The sequence below is a fragment of the Callospermophilus lateralis genome, unplaced genomic scaffold, assembly GCF_048772815.1.
Source record: "Callospermophilus lateralis isolate mCalLat2 unplaced genomic scaffold, mCalLat2.hap1 Scaffold_130, whole genome shotgun sequence".
Classification (NCBI taxonomy): Eukaryota; Metazoa; Chordata; class Mammalia; order Rodentia; family Sciuridae; genus Callospermophilus; species Callospermophilus lateralis.
Genome location: NW_027512473.1, coordinates 1,969,910 through 1,988,026, shown reverse-complemented (window position 1 = coordinate 1,988,026; position 18,117 = coordinate 1,969,910). Strand labels below are relative to the sequence as shown.

Here is an 18,117-nt window from a genome sequence, read left to right as displayed (position 1 = left end):
CACAGCCATACCTATGGAATGTTTGATTAATTACCTCTGCAAATTCTCAAAGTCTGGGTTCAGGTCCGTTCTGCTTCACCAATTAGCATGCAGCCTAGCACATAGTTGGTGCCCAACAAGAATATGTCATCAGTATGGAGAAGGGGAAATGGGTGTGTGCCTGGCCATTGCCTCTGTCCACTGATAAGGTTTTGACCTCATTGTTTCCCAAGGTGAAACTTTCAGGTTAATCAATTCTGTACACTGAGATCAAGCCCTGCCCACACAGTTCACTCTACCACAAGTGGGTGGGACGTTCCTCCCAGACTTAATCAGTGACAAGGGGACAGTGAGTAATACAGAAGCTTCTGCACCATGAGCATCTCTTCACTGAGCCTCACCAGATTCCCGGGCAGCATCTCTGGGCTCCTCCAAGTGGCCTCGCTGCTCAGCCTGCTTCTGCTGCTGTTCAAGGCAGCCCAGTTCCACCTGTGCAGGCAATGGCTGCTCAGAGCCCTTCAGCAGTTTCCATCTCCACCATCCCACTGGTTCTTTGGCCACAAGGTAGGAAGAAATGGGAAGGGGAGTAGGAGGGAAGGGAGACTTCAGTCCAAAGACTGGCCAGGAAGTCCACAGGACAAAGCCTGTTGCAGGCAGGACAAAGCCTGTTGCATGCTCTAGGCATCTGAGGAACACCCAGATTACCTCTCAGGCTTGGCCCATCCCAGCACCAGGAGCTCACTCCTTTAAAAGAAGCCTGTCCTGCTGTTACTCACCTCTGTCACTCACTCTATCACATGCAGATCTGACATCTGTCCTCGCAGCCTGGCACTTTAGAGGACTGTTGTTTGTTCTTCCTGAGTCTTTTCTTCTCAAGGCCAAGCACACCTAGACCCCTCAAAGATCCTCCATCTCAGAACCAGCCATCTACAGTCTTTCCTGCCCCACTCACAGACTAGGATACTCTTTGCTGGTTCTGAGTTTGCTCTGAAACACAGATATCAGTATGATGGAGTCACTATCCTGAGGAGATCATTCTGGGATAACAAAGGGCATGAATATCAGGACGTGTCAGGACACAGGGAATCAGCTACCTCTGCTCAGGTGGGGGGACCAAATGGATAGGTTTGCCCCCAACTGAGGATGTTTCCAGAATGTGTGTTTTGAGGGGCAAATGTATGTCATGGGTATAAGATTCAGGAATGGCAGCACATTTTTTTTTTTTTTGCTGGTGAGGGTGACTGGTTTTAGTGTTAACCTCCAAACAAGATTTGTTTATCTCTCTTTCAACGCACCTTGCATGTGAGGTCTTTGGGATTTGGGCACACCAACACTGTCTTGAACCTCAGTGCCCAGAGCAGAGCCTGGCACCTTGTGTAGAGTCAGAGGAAGGAGAGAAAGGAAGAGCCTGAGGGCAGTGGAGGGAGGGGTCAACTTCCTACACTTCCAGCCCTGAGGGAGCACACAGAGCATGATAAGGGGCAGCAGGGAGAGAAGCTCTGCTAGGGATTGTGCTCTGAACACACTCAAGAGGAGGTGGAGGGTGTCCACACAGACAGCTGAGGCTCTGACCCCCACAACTCTGCTGAGGCACACAGCTGTATTCTCCAGGGCCCCAGGATTCAGCCTGGGCACAGCAAAAGTCTTGAAGATAACACACATAGGTCAGCAGAAACAGCTCCAAAACCCTGAGTTCTGCTGAAAGATGCAGAAATATGTCCTGATGGTTATGCTGCCCTTCACTACAGTCCCTAAGCCAGAAATAAAAGATGATTTTTAAAGCATTGTCTTTCCCCTGATATCAGATCCCGAAGGTCCAGGAACTACAATACATTCTGAAGTGGGTTAATGAGTTCCCGTGTGCCTTCCCACAATGGCTGTGGGGCAGCAAAGTGCGCTTCCTCATCTATGACCCTGAATACATGAAGGTGATTCTGGGGAGATCAGGTGAGAGTGAACCCCTCTCAGGAGGTTAAGTTTTTCTCTTTTGAGATCATACCTGGGTCTGTGGAAGTCCATAAAAAAGTGGCCATTTATAAATAAATGTCTGAATTATCTACTTACTATTCTCCCTGGATACATCTAGCATATGGGCAATAATACTTTATAGTGGACATTTACAACAGTTTGGGGGGATAATTTCTATTTATTTATTTATTTTATTATCTTTAATTTATTCTGATTTGTTATATATGACAGCAGAATGCAGTACAATTCTCATTATACATGTGGAGGTCAATTTTTCATATCTCTAGTTGTTCACAACGAAGAGTCACCATGCGTGTCTTCATACATGGTCTTACGACAATGATGTCCATCTTATTTCTGTGTCTTTCCTACCCCCATGTCCCTCCCATTCTCTCCTAATTCTTTGTCCTATCTAGAGTTCATCTAATCCTCCCATGGTCCCCGCCAATCCCATTATGAATCTGCATCCTTATGTCAGAGAAAACATTCGGCATTTGGTTTTTTGGAATTCGCTAACTTCATTTGGCGTTATATTCTCCAACTCCATCCATTTACCTGCAAATGCCATGATTTTATTCTCTTTTATTGCTGAGTAATATTTCACTGCATACACACACACACACACACACACACACACACACACACACACACCACCGTTTCTTATCCATTCATCTAATGAAGGGCATCTAGGTTGGTTTCACAGTTTAGCTATTGTGAATTGTGCAGCTATTCACATTGATGTGCTATTAACATTGATGTGGCTGTGTCCCTGTATTATGCTGTTTTTATGTCCTTTGAGTGCAGACCAAGGAGTGGGATAGCTGGGTCAAACGATGTTTCCATTCCCAGTTTTCCAACGAATCTCCATATGACCCTGAATACATGAAGGTGATTCTGGGGAGATTAGGTGAGAGTGATCTATTTTCCATATTGGCTGCAGCAATTTTCAGTTCCACCAGCAATGTATGAGTGTGCCTTTCCCCCCACATCCTCGCCAGCACTTATTGTTGTTTATATTCTTAATAGCTGCCATTCTGACTGGAGTGAGATGAAATCTCAGTGTAGTTTTGATTTGCATTTCTCTAATTGCTAGAGAGGTTGAACATTTGTTCATATGTTTGTTGATTGATATACATATCATCTTCTGAAAAGTGTCTGTTTGGTTCCTTGACCCATTTATTCATTGAGTTATTTGTTTTTTTTTTTTTTTTGGTGTTAAGATTTTTGAGTTCTTTATATGTCCTAGAGATTAGTGCTCTATCTGATGTACGTAAAAAGTGTAGTAAAATTTGCTCCCATTCTGTAGGCTCTCTATTCACCTCACTGATTGTTTCTTTTGCTGAGAAGAAGCTTTTTAGTTTGAATTCATTCCATTTATTGATTCTTGATTTTAACTTTTGCTCTATAAGAGTCTTATTAAGGAAGTCAGGGCCTAATCTGACCTGATGGAGATTTGGGCCTAGTTTTCCTTCTATTAGGTGCAGAGTCTCTGGTTTAATTCCAAGGTTCTTGATCCACTCTGAGTTGAATTTTGTGCATGGTGAGAGATAGGGGCTTAATTTTATTTTGTTGAATATGGATTTCCAGTTTTTCCAGCACCATTTGTTGAAGAGGCTATCTTTTCTCTGATGTATTTTTTGATGACTTTGTCTAATATAATATAATGTAATTATGTGTGTTTATCTCTGTGTCCTCTAATCTGTACCATTGGTTCTACCATTTTATTTTGGTGCCAATATGCCAATACCATGCTGTTTTTGTTACTATTGCTCTGTAGTATAGTTTAAGGTCTGGTATAGTGATGCCACCTGCTTTACTCTTTACTTAGCTATTCTGGGTCTCTTATTTTTCCAGATAAATTTCATGACTGCTTTTCTATTTCTTTTTGTTTTTTAAATTAATTAATTAATTAATTAATTATTTTTATTCGAGTTTGTTATATATGACAGTAGAATGCATTACAATTCATATTACACATGCAGAGCACAATTTTTCATATCTCTGGTTGTATACAAAATATATTCACAACATTCATGTCTTCATACATGTACTTAGGGTAATGATGTCTATCTCATTCCACCATCCTTTCTACCACCATCCCCCTCCCTTTCCCTCCCACCCCTTTGCTGTCTTTGTTACTGTTGCTCTGTAGTATAGTTTAAGGCTCTGGAATAGTGATGTCACCTGCTTCTCTATTCTTGCTAAGGATTGCTTTGGGATTCTTGGTCTTTTATTTTTCCAGATGAATTTCATGATTGCCTTTTCTATTTCTATGAGGAATGTCATTGGGATTTTGATTGGGATTTCATTGAATCTGTATAGTGCATTTGGAAGTATAGTTATTTTGACAATATTAATTCTGCCTATCCAAGAACAAGGGAGATCTTTCCATCTTCTAAGGTCTTCTTTAATTTCTTTCTTTAGTGTTCTGTAATTTTGATTGTAGAGATCTTTCAATTCTTTCATTAAGTTGATTCCCAACTATTTAATTTTTTTGAGGCTATTGTTAGTGTGGTGGTTTTCCTAGTTTCTCTTTATGAGGATTTGTCACTGATTATATAGAAATGCTTTTGATTTATGGGTGTTGATTTTATATCCTGCTACTTTGCTGAATTCATTTACTAGTTCAAGAAGTTTTCTGGTGGAATTTTTTGGGTCTTCTAGGTATAGAATCATATTGTCAGAAAATAGTGATAATTTAAGTTCTTCTTTTACTATCCATATATATCCCTTTAATTTTCTTTCATCTGTCTAATTGCTCTGGCTATAGTTTCAAAAGTATGTTAAATAGAAGTGGTGAAAGAGGACATCTCTGTCGTGTTCCAGTTTTTAGAGGGAATGCTTTCAATTTTTCTCCATTTAGAGTGATGTTGGTCTTGTGCTTAGCATGGATATCTTTCACAATGTTGAGATATGTTCCTGTTATCCCTAGTTTTTCTAGTGTTCTAAACATGAAGGGGTACTATAGTTTGTCAAATGCTTTTTTTTGTATCTTTTAAGATGATCTTATGATTCTAATCTTTAAGTCTATTGATGGGATGAATTACATTTTTTTGATTTCCGTATGTTGAATCAACTTTGCATCCCTGGAATAAATTCCACTTGGTGGTGGTGCATTAACTTTTAGATATGTTTTTGTATTTGATTTGCCAGAATTTTTGTATTTATGTTCATTAGAGATATTAGTCTGAAGTTTTCTTCCTTTGATGTATATTTGCCTGGTTTGGGGATCAGGGTGATATTGGCTTCATAGAATGAATTTGGAAGTGCTCCCTCTCTATTTTATGAAATAAATTGAAGATTATGGTATTATTTCTTCTTTAAAGGTCTTATAGAACTCAGCTGTGTATCCATCTGGTCCTGGGATTTTCTAGATTGGTAGGCTTCTGATAGTGTCTTCTATTTCATTGCTTGAAATTGATCTGTTTAAATTGTGTATATCATCCTGATTCAGTTAGGGTAAATAATAAGACTCAAGAAATTTGTGAGTGCCTCTATTTTATTGGAGTACAAATTTTCAAAATAATTTCTAATTATCTTTTGTATTTCCGTAGTGTCCAGCATGATATTTCCTTTTTCATCACAGATGTTAGTAGTTTGAGTTTTCTCTCTTTCTCTCTTCATTAGCATGGCTAAGGGTTTATCAATTTTATTTTTTCAAAGAACCAACTTTTTGTTTTGTCAACTTTTTGAATTGCTTCTTTTGTTTCAATGTCATTGATTTCAGTTCGATTTTAATTATTTTCTGTCTTCTATTGCTTTTGGTATTGATTTATTCTTCATTTTCTAGGACTTTGAGATGTAATGTTACATCATTTATTTGTTGACTTTTTCTTCTTTTAAGGAATGAGCTCCATGCAATGAACTTTCCTCTGAACTGTTTTCATAGTATCCCAGAGATTTTGATATGTTGTATCAATGTTCTCATTTACCTCTAAGAATTTTTAATCTCTACTTTGATGTCTTTTGCAACTGATTTTTCATTCAATAGCATATTATTGAGTCTCCAGGTATTGGAGTAGCTTCTATTTTTATTTTATCATTGATTTCTATTTTTATTCCATTGTAATCTGATAGAATGCAGGGTATTATCTCTATTTCTTTGTATTTGCTAAGTGTTGCTTTGTGGCATAATATATGGTCTATTTTAGAGAAGGATCCATGTGCTGTTGAGAAGAAAGTGTATTTGCTCTTTGAAGGATAAAATATTCTAAGTTTGTCAGTTAAGTATAAGTTATTGATTGTATTATTGAGTTCTACAGTTTCTTTGTTTAGCTTTTGTTTGGAAGATGCATCCAGAGGTGAACGAGGAGCGTTAAAGTTACCCAGAATTATTGTGTTGTGGTATATTTGACTCTTGAACTTGAGAAGAGTTTGTTTGATTAATGTAGATGCTCCAATTTGGGGAGTATATATATATATATATATATATATATATATATATATATATATATATATATATATTTGTTTGTTTGTTTTAATCAATAGCCTTTATTTTTAGAAAGAGTCACATATTTACAGAAAAACAAAGCATATAGTACTCTGTTCACATTTTGCTGCCCCACCCCATTCAGAGTTTCCCGTAGGATTTATATCTTGCATTACTGAAAAATATTTGATGTAATCACAGAATCAAAACATTTTACAAATATTGATAGTATAAAGTAATTATTAATCTTAATATTTAATTATGTATTAAAATACTTGTGTTACTGTTCTGTGAACACTACAATGTATAAAGAGCATATATATTTATAATTGTTATGTCTTGTTGGTGTATGGTTTCCTTGAGCAGTATAAAATGTCTTTCTTTATCCCTTTTTATTAACTTTGGCTTGAAGTCTACTTTATTTGATGGGAGGTTGGAAACCCCTGTTTGTTTCTGCAGTCCATGTGAGTGGTCTGATTTTTCCCAACCTTTCAGTCTGTCGATGTCTTTTCCTATGAGACAAGTCTCTTGAAGTCAGAATATTATTGGGTCTTTTTAAAAAAAAATCTAATATGCTAGTCTATTTTTTTTCTTAACATGACTCAAAGTGGTGTAGGGAGGGAGAGCATGGGAGAAAGATTACCTCTAGATAGGAAAAAAGGGGTGGGAGGGAAAGGGAGGGGAAGGGGAATAGCAAGGATGGTGGAAGGTGATAGTCTATTTTTTTTTTTTTGGTGAGTTTAGGCCATTAACATTTAGAGTTATTACTGAGACATGATTTATATTCCCAGCCATTTTTGTTTGTTTTTAGTATTTAACTTGACTTGGTTTCTCATTTGATTAGTTTTTCCTTTAGTGTAAGACCTCCCTCTGCTTATTTTCATTGTTGTTTTTCATTTTCTTTTCATGTAATATTTTGCCTAGGATGTTTCATAGTGCAGGCTTTCTAGTTGTAAATTCTTTTAACTTTTGTTTATTATGCAAGTTTTTTATTTCATCATCAAATTTTAAGCATAATTTCGCTGGATATAAGATTCTGGTTTGGCAACCATTTTCTTTCAGAGCTTGGTATATGTTGTTCCAGGATCTTCTAGCTTTCAGGGTCTGGGTTGAGAAATCTTCTCAAAATCTAATTTGTTTCCCGCTATGTGTAATCTGATTCCTTTCCCTTATGGCTTTTAAAATTCTCTCCTTATTCTGTATGCTAAGCATTTTCATTATAATGTTCCTTGGTGTGGATCTGTTGTGATTTTGTACATTTGGTGTCCTGTAAGCCTTTTGTATTTGATTTTACAATTCATTCTTCATGTTTGGAAAATTTTCTGATATTATTTCATTGAATAGATTGTTCATTTCTTTGGTTTGGAATTCTATTTCTTTCTCTATCCCAATAACTCTTAAATTTGGTGTCTATATGTTATCCCATATTTCTTGAATGTTCTGCTCATAGTTTCTTACCATCTTCATTGTGTGGTCTACATTCTTTTCAAGATTATATATTTTGTCTTCATTATCTGAGGTCCTGTCTTCCACGTGGTCTAATCTTTTGGTGATGCTTTTAAGTGATCTTTTAATTTGATTTATTATTTCTTTCATTTGAATTATTTCTGATTGTTTTTTAGAACCTCTATCTCCCTATTGAAGTAATATTTTGCTTCCCATATTTGTTTATGTAGCTCTTTATTGAAATGAATTTTTGCTGTATGTATTTGCTTTCTTATATCATCCTTTAATTCACAGAACATTTTAATTATATACATTCTGAACTCCTTCTCTGCTGTGCTGTCCATGGATTCTTATAATGTAGTATCTTGATTTGTTTGGGGGCACTTCCTTCCCTTATTTTTTCATATTGTTTGGGTGTCTTCCCTTCTAACAATGCAGATGCGAGGAGTTTCCGTTTTACCCTATAGGCTTATAGTGCCCCTACAGGGTTCTAATACCTCTCTTTCGAGGGGAAGGACAATGTTAAAGATCTCAATGCAAACAATATACAACCTTAAACCAAATAGTTGCTATTAAGTGGTTTAAAGTTTGGTTACAATATACAAAATATTGTATATTGTATATTGTAACTGATATACAATATACAGAAGTTCAGTTATTTTCTACAATATGAACACTAGGTTTGCAAAAGTATTTACAGTTTTTGATGGTAGACAAAGAACTGGGGGTAAAATTTAGGAAGATATGCTGAGGAGGTAGGAGATGAGGATATGGAATTATTGAATCTTAGAAAGTGTGAGAGAGGAATCTAAAGAAGGTTAGTAGCAGGAGAAGAGAGAGGAAGTAATTTTGGGTGGAGAAGTAAGTGGGAAGACAGTAGAGTACATAAAACAAACAGACATAAATATTAAGAAAAATAAAAAATGTAAAAATAGAAGAAAAAAAGAATATACAACACAACTGTAATATACTATTCATACATCCCATTTCTCAGTATCCTAATTCATGCAAAGTACTTGGTTTCACATATGTTGAGGACATGAGGGCGGGAGAATAGAAAGAGGAAGAGATAATGTGCTGCTGGCGGCCACATCAGCTGCTCCTCTGTTGGTGGGGAAGGGACCCCAGGGGCAGCTCGGAGCAGGGCTGGTGCTCCGGTGGCGGAAGGAGGAAGTAGGTTGGGAGGCAGCAAGTGAGTGGCACCTATTGGGGTGGGAGAGGGAGGGAGGGAGAGGGAGGGAGGGAGAGAGAGGAAGGGAGGGTGGGGGATGATTTTTATGTCATTTTTTTCTGTCTCTTTTAAAACTATTGAGGTGATCACTTAGGAATATCAGCTTGTATCTTTTGAGGTGATTTCTTAGGTATATTGGTCTGATCTGTTAGGTGTATTGGCCTATATCCAAAAAGCATTCTTCATCTCTACATTAACTTTGGTTTGAAACCTCTAATCTCCCCCTACTTAATAATGGGCTAACTAAGCCATCACTCATTGTGAGAACACCCCAAGGCTCAGTCATATTATTTGTCATTGAGAACATGTCCTATGTTCCTTGCCAGCTTCTCATTGCAGTCCTTCTTGTCCATGTCTTCCTGAGCCCTTTAGCTGTTGTAACAGAGACAGAATGGGATGAGAGGAAGTGGGAGGTGACATGGAACCAAATGCCAATTGACAGTCATCAGGCACTCATAACAGTGCATGGCCACAACCAAAGTGGCCCTGGGTCTTCATTATTTGTCTCCTTCTTGAAATTAATCCCATTACTTACTTTTCAGATCCAAAAGCTCATTATACATACAGAATTGTGGCTCCCTGGATTGGTATGTACATCTGAAAGTGGGCACTCTGAAATTAGGGTTGGCAAAATCTCTCTCTCTCTGACTCACACAGAACAAGATTTGATGGGTCACTACCATGATTGCCACTAAATGAAGTCTCATTTCTTTTTTAACTTAGTGTTTTAAAAATTTATATGACATCAAAATGCATTAAAATTCATATTTCACATATAGAGCACAATTTTTCATATCTCTAGTTGTATATAAAGTACTTTCACACCAATTCCTGTCTTCATACATGTATCTTTAGATAATGATAACCATCACATTCCACCATCAATTCTAACCCTATGCCCCCTTCCTTTCCCTCCCACCCTCTGCCCTATCTAGAGTTCATCTATTCCTACATGCTCCCCCTCCCTACCCCACTATGAGTCAGCCTCCTTATATCAGAGAAAACATTTGGCATTTGTTTGGGATTGGCTACTTTACTTAGCATTATCTTCTCCAACACCATCCATTTACCTGCAAATGCCATGATTTTATTCTTTTTTATTGTTGAGTACTTTCCACTGTGTATAAATGCCACATTTTTTTTATCCACTCATCTACTGAAGGGCATCTAGTCTGGTTCCACAGTTTAGCTATTGTGAATTGTGGTGCTATAAACATTGATGTGGCTGTGTCCCTGTAGTATGCTGCTTTTAAGTCCTTTGGATAAACTGAGGAATATGATAGCTGGGTCAAATGGTGGCTCCATTCCCAATTTTCCAAGAAATCTCCATACTGCTTTCCATATTGGCTGCAGCAATTTTCAGTCCCACCAGCAATATATGAGTGTGCCTTTTTCCCCACATCCTCACCAACACTTATTGCTGTTTGTCTTCATAATAGCTGCCATTCTGACTGGAGTGACATGAAATCTTAGAGTAGTTTGGATTTGCATTTCTCTAATGGCTGAGAAGTGTCTTTCAGTCTATCCAGAACCCCACCCCTCCTTCAAGCCCTCCTGAGGCTCACTCCTTCCACCTCTCCTTCTAGGTACCTCCAAACAGTCTCAGCCTGACATAGACTTGGGTACCTCTTTCTCTGGCCCACAAACCCTTTCTACATCTCCTTTGCAGCTGTCATAATCACAACAGATACACCAGCCTAACTGGGAAATTCATATTCCTGAAAAGTGCCAGTCATTACTGTCTTTGTCCAAAGACATTCTGCCCTCTGGGTCTCTTCCCCAAGAGTCCCACCATCAGTCTCTCCCACATTGTCCCCAGACTTCCTCTCCTCCCATTGTCCACTCACTCATGCACACAACCATGTATGGCCCAGGGTACGGTTTGCTTCTATTGAATGGGGAGATATGGTTCCAGCACCGCCGGATGTTGACCCCAGCCTTCCACTATGACATCCTGAAGCCCTACGTGGGAATCATGGCTGATTCTGTCAGAGTGATGCTGGTGAGTCTCTCTCTTTCATTCTCATTCACTCACTCAAGGCTCACACTCAGATTCCACAGCCTAATAGCCATCAAAAGCAGTCACATGGAACAACAATCTCAGGCCATTACTGTGAGAGTTAGTTCTTCAAAAGTTGAAGGGGCAGAGTGGACCCGGGCAGCAGGATATGGTCACTTTCTTGTGGTCCAAGGCAGACAGCATCATGGTGGATATAGACTCCCCTTCCTACTTCCAAGTCTTCAGCACAGTGAACTGCAGGAGAAGTTGATCCAGCTTGACAGCAGGCCTGGCCTGCATCAGATGGTGCTAGACTCCCACACACCCACTCACCTGTGTATCCTGAGCTCCACAGGACACCCAGATTGTCATAGGGGTAAAATGGCTTATTAGGGGTTGCTGTAGCTGTGTTTTCTACCTGGTAATTCTTATCCTGGGACAGATCAAGTGATCAGGCAAAGGAAGGCTCAGCTGCAGAATGAGGGAGAGCTGGATAAGATCAGGAAGAAGAGGCACTTGGATTTCTTGGACATCCTTCTGTGTGCCAAAGTGAGTATGTGAGGGGTGGAAAAACTAGACGCTTTGCCTAGGAAAGGGAGGGATAAACCCTGCTCTCTCATCCATGGCCTCCCCAGATGGAGAATGGGAGCAGCCTGTCTGATGAGGACCTGCGGCCGAGTTGGACACCTTCATGATTGAGGGCCATGACACCACAGCCAGTGGTATCTCCTGGATCTTCTATGCTCTGGCCACACACCCTGAGCATCAGAAGAAGTGCAGGGAGGAGGTCCAGAGCCTCCTGGGGGATGGAGCCTCCATCACCTGGTAAGTGAGAGCTCAAGAGGTGGGAGAGCCCTGCCTCTGGTAGGGGCAAGGTGCTGGTCTTCCTGGGCCCTGCCTGCCCCTCAGGATGGCCTTTACTTCAGGGACCACCTGGACCAGATACCCTAAACCACCATGTGCATCAAGGAGGCCCTGAGGATCTACCCACCAGTAGCAAGTGTGAGCAGAGATCTCAGCAAACCTATCACTTTCCCTGATGGACGCTCCTTACCCAAAGGTATGACCTTTCTATACTTCCCTAATCTCTCCTTAGGGAAAGGTGGACCAAAGATCCACATGTTCTTTAGATTTAATGAGCCTCTCTCAGGCTCCCTTTCTTCCTTTGTAGAACAGATAGTTACTCAGGGCTGGGGATGTGGCTCAAGTGGTAGCGCGCTCGCCTGGCATGCCTGCGGCCCGGGTTCGATCCTCAGCACCACATACAAACAAAGATGTTGTGTCTGCAGAAACTAAAAAATAAATATTAAAATTCTCAAAAAAAAGTTTAAAAAAAGAAAAGATAGTTACTCTGAAATTTGGATGACTCTTATGAAATGCTGGACAGAGAGCTTGAAATCAGAAAAATCTTAACTAAAAAATGCCAACTTATGGATTCAATATCAACCTTCAGATATTATCCTTATGATTATCAGTACTTGAGAAGAGCAGGGTAGAGAGATAATCATACAGGGTCAATGAGTTGTGGTTTTTATTTTTTTTTAATGCCTCAAGTCAAATGAACGAGATCATGAAAACCCATGTTACAAGTCAATGTGGCCCAGAATCTAAGGATTTTCTGGTTGATAGAAAAGAGAAGCTAATATTTCTACCCTGTTAGGAAGCCACCCATTGGCTCACCCAGCATTGAGTCTGATCCTTGCTCTGCTACATGCCAGCTGTGTGAATATGAAAAAGTTAAGCAACCTCACTGAAACTCCAGTATCTCATAAGAAAATGGGTGTAAACCTGTGTATTCTGAAGGGTGCTTGTGAGGGTCGGGTGAGTTCATGCATACTTTCCACTGTTTCATGGAAGATACTAGATGGATAGTATTCATTTAGTGTAAGCAATGAGTCTCGGATACTTTCTTGGTCTTATTCCTGGGCTCACAGTTTTCTGTTCCTCACCTTCACTCAGATGCTTTGCCATGCCAACGCTACCTTCCTGTGGTAAAACCATCCTGCTCAAAGTGATGATATCTGGGATGCATACAACTCATGTGTGCAGGTGTCCTGCTGTTTTTCAGAGACAGAGTTCCGGGCCACTGGCATAAATAATCTTTTTTCTATCTCCTAACATCCCGCAGGTTTCATGGTCACACTCTCCTTCTATGGCCTTCACCACAACCCAAAGGTGTGGCCAAACCCAGAGGTATGAGGCCTTGTGGGGGTGGGGAAGGGGATGATCTGTTAAGACCAACACATCCTCCTTCTTCCACCTCTGTGGGTCCTGTCCCCTCTGTGGCTGGAAAGCAGGGACTTGACCCCAATTTGTCCTGGCCCTGCTGCTCTCACTGCAGGTGTTTGATCCTTCTCGATTTGCACCTGGATCTTCTTGACACAGCCACTCCTTCCTGCCCTTCTCAGGAGGATCAAGGTGAGATGTCCTCTAAGTGGCAAAGGGGTGGGGAGAACAGGAATTCTCTGACACATACCCAATGTTTGTGATCCCCTAGTTTTCTATGTGGCTTCTTCATGGATGCCCTTGTTGTTTGTTTTTTGTGGGTAGAAGGTGTCGTGCGTCTGTGTCTGTGCCCCAAAGACAGGACACACTGTGGAGAGTTTGACCAACTGCTCTTTCCAATGGCCCACCACTAAAATACCCAGAAGTTTTAGCCCAAGTGTCATTTTATCTTGGTGTTTTATTCATTTTGGAGAATGAATTTTTAGAATCAGATTTCCATATGCAAACTATCCTTTGGGTGTTTGTTTTCCTCAATTGTAAAGTTTTAAGAGGTGGATTTCTTTTTCTTCTCACATTTGTATGAGATCATCCCATTTTTTGCTTAACTCCTCAGTGGCCACTGAAGAATTTTGAAATATTTCCTACTATTTAGAATCATAAAAACCTCGTTGTTCTCACTGTAAAACCATCTGTGTAAAGTTTGCAGCCTGTTGTAGAAGGGTGGATAACAATGATTGTGATTTTATGCAGTTTGGGCGTCTGATCTCCAGTTTGTGGTCTCATATTAATTGTCACATTCAGTTTCTATTTGGCCAGTCATCAAAACTCTACATGTAGTGAATGATCTCTACCCATAGTTCATGGTATAGGATGAAGAAGCTAAATGCCTCTGAGAGAAAACTCACTACTAACTTGACACAAAGCACATATTATCATGTACACTCACAAACTCACCTGAAGTAGCTGTTGAGCTGGATAGTCCCACACCATAGGGGCTGCGGTGAAAACCCAGCAATGTTATGGGAATCAGCCTTTGACATACACATTGACATAAAACCTACTAAAGAATTAATAGAAAGGTTTTTCTGGGTCAAAAATTCTGTGAATGTTACAAGCGTAGTCAAGTTTTGAAGAACAGGCATTAAGACTGTCCATGGAGAAATCATATTTCTCAGATAAAATTTATCCTGGAATTAGTAACTAGCTACAAATCATGACACTGACGTTGTAGAGCAGGACAGCATTAAGTAGCTCAATTTTTAGGTAGAAAGGTTTACATTCTGTGTTCCATTGCATTTCATTTTATTTTTGTAGTTCAACATATCTGAGTCAAATACAAATGTATTAAAAAATATATTTCTCTGTGTCAAGTCCTGTGCTCTGAGGCAGGTTTCTGCTCTTGGTTCAGACACTTACAATTGAGATAGACATCACTATTTCCATAATTTTTTCACTTTCTTATCACTCATTGAACATTGATGAAAGTTTCTTTGTCCCTGGTACTGTTGGAAGCCATAGGTTGTGGTGGCTACTTGAATAAAAACTCTAATGGTAGCTTGGGGGCTTGGAAGAGAGAAGGACAGCCAGGAGAGAGTTAAGGGTCAGCTGGCCATTGTCCTGAGCCTTGAGGATATTCAGGAAGAGTAGAAGGAGGACATCCTCAGCAACCTCAAGAATATGAGCTGAAGCAGGAAGTGGGGCTGGACAGGTGAGAGGTGGGTGAGGCAGTAGCCCACAGAGGGTGTGCAGGGAGGTGAGGCTTTGGATATTGCCCTTCCTGGTGGAGGGCATGGGAGTAAGGAGGGAGGGGAGTCAGGGAGACCAGTGAAGGCAGGAAGAAGAGACTGAAGATGGCAAGAGGGATATTTCTGAAGTAGAAGTCTAGAGATGCTGGTGGACCAAGGGTGTGAGGGGAGGCTGAAGCCTGACCACTGGGTGGTAGGCAGATGGGATCAGAGCTTACAGATCCCCAGCACAAGGTCCTAATAAGATGACTCTGACATCTTATTCTGCCATCAGAATCCTTTGACACCAGAGATATGATCCCAGGGAGTGTGGTCCACACATCCCCATGCAGTCCAGACCAGTGATAACCACACGGATGAACCAGAAACCATCAGTAGAGAGACTCAACTAGCCAATGACTTATTCTTAAAATGGAAAGTGTTATTAGACTTGATTGTTCAGTGTGCTAGCCTTACCTTACCTTAGCAGAGATTTCATGTCCATGAATATAGAAGTGGGGTCAGAGCTTTCCATAGATGAGTAGGGCCTTGTCAAAGGGCAGGAGAGTGTGAATCCAGGATAGAAGCAGAGGTGTATGCCACCTCTAATTAAAGGAGATTTGTGAATACTTTGTTCTTATCAGGAGCTCAGGACTCAAGACCTCCCCAGCTCAGAGTGGGGCCTGAGACCACTTTCTTTGTCTTTGCCTGGTTAAGGAACTGTATTGGGAAACAATTTGCCATGAATGAGCTGAAAGTGGCCGTGGCCCTGACTCTACTTCGTTTTAAGCTCCTGCCAGATCCCACCAGGATTCCTGTACCCATGGCACTAATTGTGTTGAAGTCCAAGAATGGAATCTTCCTGCATCTCAGGAAGCTCCAATAATTCTGGTGGAAGAGAAGTCGTCTTTGGGCCAGCTGCTTGAAATTTTGAGTTTCTGTCACCTGTTCCTGTGCACCTTCCATTGCCCCAAAACTGCTTTCCATCTTTCCACCTGCCCTTTTTCCCACTTCCCTGCTCTCCTGCCTCTTTGTCTCATCTAACTCTAGGCTCCCTACCTGCTTTTTTTCTATGTGTCTCCCACTTGCCTATATCTTTGTCCCCTGATAACCTGCATATCCATTTCCTTGTCTGTTCCTTTACCTTACTTGTGCTGCTTGTCTGTCCATATATGAGTTTCTTACTGCTGCTATAAAAAGTGAGAAAAACTTCAATGGCTTTGTATGACAGAAATCTAGTTACTTATGGTCCTGAATAACAGAGTTCTAACATGGGTTGCCTTGAGTTGCAACCAAGATAATGGTGCTGTCACTGCACATCCATGGCCATTGGTGTGCCTCACCCTTTTGTCATTTACATTATCTAGAGCTGCATTGCTGGACTTCATGATCTATGGTCAATATTCAAATCCTGCAACACCTTTGACTCTCTCTACTTCTGTCTTTATATCCAGTCTCTATCATAAGGACCTTTGTGATAACAATGTGCCCATGTGATAATAGAGAATATCATCATAGTTCTCCCGGGTCAAGGATGTGTACATTGGTTGAGCCATTATTCAGCCTAGCATACTTCCTTCCTGTCACCCAATCTATCCATGTATATCTCTCCTAATGTCTATTATCTAAGCCTCTTTGTCTTTTCTTCCTCCTGCATAAAGTTCAAAAAGTTGGATATAGTGTCTGTCTTTCCTTAAAAGGTGATGGAGGGATGGGAAAAGAAAAGAAAAAGGTCTCTTCTGAGATAGAAGATGATATCTGCCTGGCCAGATGCAGCCCTCTCACTCCAAGTGGCTTTGTTCATGGGACCTCCTCATGTCACACAATTGCCCATTGGTTCCATGTAACTGATCTTAGAACTCCCTTGTAGTTCAGCAAGAGAAATTCACATCTTTGGGATAAAAGAATAGGCCTACATTATATCCAAGGGTTAATACTCCTCATAATTGAATCTTTTAAATATCAAGACAGAGCCTGAATTAAGCAGCAGTGTCACATGGTGGTGCCTTGCACCCTGAATGGCCATCCCCAGCCATTCCTAGCCTATGGACTCAAACCATAGACTGAGGTCTGTTTGTAGTGTGACACCACCTTCTATTCTCTACATGGGCTTCTCCCCCAGTGGTGCCAGCAGCCAGGGTCTTCCTCCCATGTTCCTGGATGCCTAGGTCCCTGGACAAATTCAGCCCTGGACTAAGAAGGAACTAGAGAAGGCAGGCTGGACATGAAGTGCCTGGTTCAATATGAAGGAGGAAGAGTGAGGTGGGAATGTCCTGGAGAGGCTAAATGGCAGTCTTCTGGCATCAGGTGGGACAGGAGGGTTCATGCTAGCCATGCTTAGAGATCAGAGATCTAGGGGAGCTAACTACCACCATGACACTCAGTCCTGTGGAAGCAAAGGAGAAGCTGTACATGAGAGCAAGTGTCAATGTCTGAGTCCAAGAAGTCGAGACCTGACCTGACCCAAGAGCAGGAGAAGGTTAGAAGAGGGAGAAATCTGAATGTCCACATGTAATGAGTGTCTTGGGTACTTATCACTTCCATACATATAAAATAGCCAAAATCGATTGGAGAGTTAAAAGAGCCCACAGAAAGGCAGAAAATGTTTCAAGTTAAATGAAGATATCAGAAGAACTCCTGTATTCAACAACAGAAACACAACCATCACATGCAAAAAAATAGGCACAGAACTTCATTAGACACTTCTTTCCTCTGAAGAATATGGGTATGTGGCCAAGAAAAGGACATAAAGATATGCTCAACATCATTTGTTGTTAAAATAATTATGTAAATTAAAGCCAGAATTAGACACTCCTTGAGGTGTGCTTTAAATTAAATTATTATATAAGGAGAACAAGAAATGTTGAATAGAATGTGCACAACTTTGGAAGTCTTATGCATTACAAGTAAAGGTGAGTTGGTGCAGTCAACTAGGAAACAAGATAGAAAAAAATCAGGAAAAAAGAAAGCTTGAAATAGAATTAGTATAGGATTCAGGAGTTTCACTACCAGGTGTTTACCTCAAGTAATTGAAAGTGGCTACTAAAATAGATTCTGGTAAGTTTATTGCAGTATTGTTCACAAGAACCTTATGCACACCCAACTGTCCATCAAA

At 40.4% G+C, this 18,117-nt stretch overlaps 1 pseudogene; it reads left to right on the top strand.

Annotated features, from left to right (window-relative positions):
* Positions 1-354: 354 nt before the first annotated feature.
* LOC143640188 (cytochrome P450 4A5-like) lies at positions 355-15,888 on the top strand (annotated as a pseudogene).
* Positions 15,889-18,117: the final 2,229 nt, after the last annotated feature.